This window comes from Stylophora pistillata, chromosome 4 (genome assembly GCF_964205215.1).
Source record: "Stylophora pistillata chromosome 4, jaStyPist1.2, whole genome shotgun sequence".
NCBI lineage: Eukaryota > Metazoa > Cnidaria > Anthozoa > Scleractinia > Pocilloporidae > Stylophora > Stylophora pistillata.
Genome location: NC_142522.1, coordinates 28,260,253 through 28,268,451, shown reverse-complemented (window position 1 = coordinate 28,268,451; position 8,199 = coordinate 28,260,253). Strand labels below are relative to the sequence as shown.

Genomic DNA, 8,199 nt, shown 5'->3' with positions numbered 1-8,199 from the left:
ATCTTTACTTTCATAGGAAACTCTGGGAGGATACTGATAAGTATTTGGAAAACCAGTATAGCATCGTTGAATTAACATTCTGTATCGGGGATATTTATCATGATCAACGACCTCTCTATCATCGGTGTTCCAATATGGAAGTACTTTGACGATACAACCATAGCTGAAACTGTATTAAAGAATGTTATAAGTAAGATCCAGCAGTAAATCGACGACCTGTCCCAACAAGTGTTTGCTGACAAGTTCCAACTGAATGAAGATAAATGTAAAGAATTGCGGATTAGCTTTGCACGATCCAACAGGGTCTTTGAGCCAATAAAGGTCGATAACAAAAACATTGACTGGGTCAGCAGAGCAAAAATTCTTGGCCTAACCTTAGCAAACGATCTTAAGTAGAATGATCATGTGGATGAGGTTATCAAGAAAGTTAACAAGCGTTTATACTTTCTGAGTCAACTTAAATGAGCCCAAGTTAAACCAAAAGAACTTAAAACCCTCTACACCACGTGTATTCGATCAGTGATGGAATATGCATGTGCATTATTTCGTGATAGCTCACCACAATACCTATCCAATGACTTGGAGCAATTTTAGAAGCGTGCCTTGCGCGTTATTCATCCGGGCAGAAGTTACGAGCAAGCACTGGATGAAACTGGCTTGGCAAAACTATCTGAGAGGCGCCAGATGATTACATGTGAACTATTTAAGGAAACTGGCAGACCAGAACACAAACTGAACAAACTTTTGCCTGCCGATAATAACTGCCATTACAATTTAAGGAAGAAAAGAACATTTAGTATCACCAAGTTTTCAACTAAAAGAACACAATTAAGTTTTATCAATAACAATGCAAGGAAGGCTAGCATCGTTTTATAATTAAAATTATATCTGATTATTTAAAGCGGGAATGTTACGAAAAACGTTAGTTTCTCCGATCACAATGAAATTTTGTGTGTGGGATCTCAAAACATTAAGGAAAGACTGTATCGATTTTTGAGTTTAAATCCCTACGGTAAGTAGTATTTTTCGGACGATCTTTTTCGAGGCTGCTGAATCCGATTAGAATGTACTGAATCTGGCCGAGGAGGTATGGGGTGACCGGTAGTGACGTCATCCAATCTACACGACTCCCCCGTTAACAAAAACCTTGCCGCGAAGTGGAAGAACTTTGTCAGACTTCACAGAAAAAAACTTTGATCCCGAAGGCCGGTTTGTTGTTTCTGAGCATTTTTTAGAATTGTGTTTTTCAAGGACATGCCATCTAAAAGGGGCATTGAGAAGATTTGTACCAGGATCAGTACCAACTTACTGGAAAAGTTTGAGAGAAAGCCGCGATATTCACGAGAAAACCTCAAGTACTTCATCGAAGGATCACGCATGGTGAGTGGACTTTTCTAATCAATTTTTCTCAATTATTCCACACCTGTAGGAAATATCTAAAAAACACATAAACTGTATGATTTTCCAAGCTTTCATTCACTATTCGTTATTCGTTGGTTTATTGTAACTTGCAGTGAAGTATTCTGGAAGTCTGTCTAAATAGTTCTTTGACAGTTTGTCAAAGTGGAGGTTTTAGTCGCATTCATTAGAATGCAAAGACGTGACCGTCCAGCAAAATTCAAACCTCGTATTTATCAAATGTTCATAATTTTTATAATATCAATTGATCTATATAGACTATGAAAGAGATATTTCATTTGAAGACAGCGATGCCACTCTGCCCGGCAAATCCTGTAATAGAGATAAACCATGAACGCGAAGTGCATCCACAGGGGAACACGGCATAAAACGTCACTGATGGTATCCACAGTGAACTTGATATAAAGGTTATTGTGATGTTCAACTGTTTGATTTTAACTCATTATACGTACACAGCTGTACGTTGCTTTCTGTACTTTAAGCTGTCTTCTATAAAACAATACCAATGTCTATCAATATTGATCTTATCTGATCTCTGCATGCAGCTACCGACATCTACATCGTCAGATTTTGCGAACGGGTCCGAAATCATTGCCGATTCTGGTTCTTTGACTAACGATGCTTCTGGGGATCAAGAAGTATCTTCGGAGTTAACGGGAAATTCCGCCGATGAGATTGCCGTTTCTCATTTCGAAGCAGATGAGCTTGCGGCTTCTTTTCCTGCCAAGGAAACAATAGATTACCAGGTAAAAACAAGAGAGATTTTGCATGCCAACACAAGCGATCGTGTCAGTACATATAAACAACACATGGCCAAGTCAAGGAATTCCAACGTATTAGAGTCCAATTATATCATTAAATGCTCCATTTTCGTCATCTTAGGAAGAGACTCACTTATACCTCCACCAGAGTTGCGACGCGTGCAAGTTTGTGGGAGACGAAAACCGAAGTCGGAAGAAAACAATCAACACGCTGACAACCAAAATTAATAGACTTAAAGATCGCCTACAGGAAAAGGAAATCAAATTCCTCAATTACATTGGTTCTTTCATCAGGAAAAGTACTGTTCACATCACTTTCAAGGGAAGCTATCGAGGGAATAGAGCAATAACTAGATGATCGATCACTTTCGCTTGAAGACTGATTTTGCCCTACAAGCTCTCTTGCCTCCAAGTTGTCTTGATTGGATAACGTCACTACGCTTTGACGCGTTACCGTTGTCCTGCCACTCATTTATTCAACAGCAATATAGCGGAAGGGCGATTTCGCAACGCTAAAGTTTCATTTTCTCGGCGGTCGTTGGCTAGATTTTTCTAATATTTAATACATATGTTATTCAAAGTGCATAAATTCGAGATACTGTTGTAAAAAGGTTTTACGGAATGATACGTTTTTCGTCACAGTCCCGCTTTAACTTGTCGTCTTTTATACATAGTTTGAGCACTCTGGCATGGCTTAGACGATACCACAAAGGTTGGGTCGTTTGGGGTGACCGTCTCGGTTCTCCTCCATCCTAGCATTAGCACTGCACTGATGAGGCCCAGAAGGCCGAAACAGTACTGTCTGCAGTTAGTTATATATATATATATATGTAAGCGTATATTACCGAAGTTTGCAAACTTCCGTGAACCAGTGGAAAAACTCTATGGACGTCATTAAATGGTTCGACAGCATCCCCGACAAACACAAGCACTCGTTCACTGTCTTCGATATCGACATCTTTTACCCCTCGATCACGGAAACCCTCCTCCTGGATGCCATCAACTACGCCTAAACCTTCACCACGATCACCGATCAAGACATTAACATCATCATGCACTGCTGTAAATCCCTCCTCTTCAACCACCCCACCGCCTGGAAAAAGAAAACAATGACAACATGTTCAACGTCACAATGGGGAGCTACGATGGTGTCGAAATATGCGAACTCGTCGGCCTTTTCATCCTCGACACCCTCAGCAAAAAAACAGGTAACACCAACATCGGCTTCTACAGAGACGACGGCCTAGCCTTACTAAAGAACGCATCAGGCCCGGAGGCGGACCGCTTTAGGAAAACAACATCAGCCCATTTCAAACAATACGGCCTTTCAATCGCCATAAACACCAACTTAAAAACAGTCAACCTCCTCGACGTCTCACTAAACCTAACGAAGGAACATACTGCCCTTACAGAAAACCCAACCACAATCCCCTCTACGTCCATGCTAAATCCAACCATCCCCCTTCCATCATTAAGCACCTTCCACAGTCTATTAGCCGGCGTATCTGTGACCTCTCCTGCAACGAAGATATATTCAACAAAGCCAAGCCCACATACGAAGACGCCCTGAAATCAAGCGGATATAACATCCATCTCTCCTACTTCAAGCCAGCCACACCTTCACCCCCTAGTTCCCGTGATCGCTAGAAAAAAAAAGAAGAAGACAGATAATCTGGTTCAACCCCCCCCCCCTTCAGCAAAAACGTCCAAACTAACGTCGGTAAAACTTTCCTTACACTTGTTCAAAAGCACTTTCCCACCTCTCACAAATACAACAAAATCTTTAACAAAAACACCACCAAAGTAAGCAACAGTTGTATGGACAACATGGATTCTATAATAAGGAGGCACAATCAGAAAATCCTGAACCCCCCCTCGACCAGTCAAGACCGCAAGTGCAACTGCAGAGTAAAACAAGTCTGTCCCTTACAGAACAAGTGCCTCGCTTCCTCCTTAATTTACAAGGCTAAAGTCACCACAAACAAAGACCAAACGTACAAAAACTACATCGGCCTAACAGAAAATTCTTTTAACAAAGATACACGCAGCATTCCCTCTCATTCCGAAAGAAAGCCTACGCTAACAGCACCGAGGTATCCAAATACATTTGGGAACTTAAGGGCACCAACACTCCCTACTCCATTCATTGGTCGACAATCCACAAAGCCGCATCTTACAAAGGAAATTCAAGAACATGCAACCTCTGCCTTGCCGAAAAATTCCTCATTATCACCACGGACAAATCCACTTAATTAAACAAACGATCAGAACTGATTTCCAAGTGCCGCCATGAAAACAAGTTCTACTTGCGAAACCAATAGAAATAGTCCTCTTGTCTTCTTAATTGTTTCCTATCATTTTAACTTTTTGTATATATATATATATATATATATAGAAAGTTTAAAAATTGCGAGGATGGACAACTTCTGACGTCAAAAATTTGAAATTTTAATAAAAAATGATTCGGTCCGAGACCTTCTTCAGTCATTTACAACTTTTGAAATAAAAAAAGAGCATTAAATAAGATCGAAGTGCTAATGATTACGTAATTACTGATAACGACTAATGAACTGGTGCTAATAAAAATATAATAAAAAACCTAATTACAAAGAAAGCAATGGACAAAATACAAGAAACAAACCCTAAAAACTAAGAGATAAGAATACTAAATATGTTAAAATGAATGGCGTAACCAATTGCAAAGAAGCAATGCGGCAAGCCAAAAAAGGGGAGGCCCACTCTTAACTACGACTGTAAACCGTAACGAAATCTCAAAACAAGGCCTTTGGAGCCCGAAAGGGCAAATTAGCAACAAAATCCCTGGAGGGGCCCTTAAATGATACTAATCATAATAAGATCCCTTGGCAGGGCCTCTGAGCCCAATCCACACCTAATTAAAGGGCCGACAAAATCCAAGAAAAGGGCCTTTGAACGATCAATTAGTAGCGCCTAATATAAGATGGAAAATTAATTATAGCAAATTCTATTTTCCGAATGAAATTCCTTTCTTTTATTTAAACCATGGGGTGCCAAAGAGAACAACTGAGCACCGCAATAAGCCTCTTTTGTGATTAAAAGCCTATCGATCTCTTCAGAGCCACTAGGGGCTGAGGAAAAGACCATCGTTTTGCCCAACACTTAAGGACATCAGTTGGCAGAGCGTGTACGATGACTTAGAAGTATTTGAAGCTCGACTACGAACAGCAGCTTTCTTCATTGATATAAATCCTGATGACAACCTGACAAATCCTAGCCACCTACCCCGTGTACCAAATTATTTTTAGCTAATGTACGGCGTGATCTTATCAATCCTGAGAACATTTGGCAAGCTAGAGATAACCTTTCTAAAAAAGAACGGGCTGCGCTTAAAAATCTTAAAAATTCCAATGTTTTGATTCGTATACAGGACAAAGGATCCCGATTTGTTTTAATTGATGAAAGGGAGTAGGAGGAAAAGATGTTTGGTCAGCTTAACAATCAGTTGCATCATGAACCTTTGCAATCAGACCCAACCTCTAAACATTTGGCATTAGTAGATAGTTGGTGCTCCAAATGGCTAGGAAAAGGTGAGATTTCTCCCGAAGTAGCCAAATGGGTTATAAATAAAGAAGCGAGACCAGGAGTTGCATTTGGAAACGTCAAAAGACACAAAACGGGTAACCCGCTCAGACTTATTACATCTTGTTGTGGCACGGCAATTGAAAACTAATCGGCCTTTACTGAATTTTATTTACAACCACTTGCTTGAATATTACCATCGTTTATTAAAGACACTACCGACCTGCTTAACAAAATAGAACATCTTAACACAAGCGGTCCATTTCCAACTGGCACCTTAATGGTCTCGTGGGACGTGGTTTCAATATTCCTCAACATCGATAACAAACTCGGCCTCACTGCAGTAAGGAAGGCTTTGAGTAGAGAAAACAAATTTCCATCCACGACTTGTATTTTAGAAGCCGTAAAAATTTGTTTGAAAAGTAACCATTCTGTTTTTAAAGAGAATTTCTTTCTTCACATCCATGGAACAGCTATGGGTCCGAAGAATACTTGTAGCTATGCCGATATAGCCATGGGCGAAATTAATCACAAAGCTAAGTTTTCTGGTCCGATAAAGCCGTCCTTATGTTTGCGATATCGAGACGATGTATTTGATCTATGGCAGCAGGGCCTTCCTGCCCTACATAAATTTACTGATTACATCAATTCTCTATATCCTACTATTAAGTTTGAGCTAGTTTTTTTCTGAGCGTGAGCTTCACGTACTTGATCTTACTTTATATCTTATCGATGGATTTATCAGGACAGACGCTTATTCCAAACCTACAGATAGCCATTTATACCTTCCGCCTTCCAGCTGCCATCCTAAGCACGTTTTCAAAGCTATTTCTTTTGGAGTAGCCACAAGAATGAAAAGAAATTGCTCTGAAGAAGTATTTTTTTTGCCGAGAGAACAGCTGAGTACAAAGAGTACCTTGTTAACCAGGATTACCCTTCTAAATTAGTTTCTAAACAATTCTCCAAAGACTCCGCCATCCCCAGAAATAATTACTCAGGACTGGTGGAAAAGAAACGAAGAAACTATTTCCATTTGTTATTACATTTAATCCTAACTTGCCCGATGTAGGCAACATAATCAGAAAGCATTTGTTTATTCTGCAATTTAACCGCAAATTGAAAGAACTTTTTCCTCGAAGTTCTATCATACCATCTTTTCGTCGATCGAAAAATCTCAAAGAATTATTAGCACCATCTCGTTTTAAAACTGCCAGCGAGAGACAAACCAATCCTCATAACAATGGCTGCTTTAAATGCGATAGGAAAAGATGCGATCTCTCTCAGAATTTCTTTGTTGAATCTAAATAATTTCTCAGCTTTCAGACGGGCAAAAATGACACCATTCACTCTAGACTTTCCTGTGATCGTAAAAATGTGATTTACTTGGCTTCTTGCAAGAAATGTCGCCTGCAATACGTGAGATCTACTACTACCGACTTTAAAGTTAGATTTCGAAATCACAAATCTGCTATGCTCACAAACAAAACAACTTGTGAAGTAGCGATACACTTTAACAAAACCCCACACACACTGGACGATTTTTCGTTCCAATGCATCGATCAGGTACAGGCCCCTAGTGGCTCTGAAGAGATCGATAGACTTTTAATCACAAAAGAGGCTTATTGCAGTGCTCAGTTGTTCTCTTTGGCACCCCATGGTTTGAATACAAGAAAGGAATTTCATTCGGAAAATAGAATTTGCTATAATTAATTTTCCATCTTATATTAAGCGCTACTAATTGATCGTTCAAAGGCCCTTTTCTTGGATTTTGTCGGCCCTTTAATTAGGTGTGGATTGGGCTCAGAGGCCCTGCCAAGGGATCTTATAATGATTAGTATCATTTAAGAGCCCCTCCAAGGATTTTGTTGCTAATTTGCCCTTTCGGGCTCCAAAGGCTTTGTTTTGAGATTTTGTTACGGTTTACAGTTGTAGTGAAAAGTGGGCCTCCCCTTTTTTTTGCTTGCCGCATTGCTTCTTTGCAATTGGTTACACCATTCATTTTAACATATTTATTATTAGATACAATGAAATATATGAAGTTCATATATTTTGAACTGCGGTATTAGATACATATGTTGCACGATCCTCGCAGTAGATAGCGCTATTTAAGCAATAGCGAAAATCAGACCTGAAAAAAATCAGGCCTGTACGAGATTCGAACCACTAACCTCTGCGATACTAGTGCAGCGCTCTACCAATTGAGCTAACAAGCCAACTGGGAGCAGGCCGTTAAGTTGATTCGTAATAAACCCGTGAAAGTGATAAATCAGAAAGTGATAAATCAGAAAATTATCTACCCTGCTATCTACTGCGAGGATCGTGCACCATATGTATATTTAGTATTCTTATCTCTTAGATTTTAGGGTTTGTTTCTTGTACATTGTCCATTGCTTTCCTTGTAATTAGGTTTTTTGTTATCTTTTTATTAGCACCAGTTCATTAGTCGTTATCTGTAATTACG

At 39.6% G+C, this 8,199-nt stretch overlaps 1 long non-coding RNA gene and 1 pseudogene across 1 annotated transcript in view; one reads left to right on the top strand and one right to left on the bottom strand.

Moving 5' to 3' along the window:
• The window catches only part of LOC148733180 (uncharacterized), a 46,266-nt gene that overhangs the window by 12,072 nt on the left and 25,995 nt on the right, over positions 1-8,199 (bottom strand). The window lies entirely within an intron of this gene.
• LOC148733183 (uncharacterized) lies at positions 5,638-7,448 on the top strand (annotated as a pseudogene).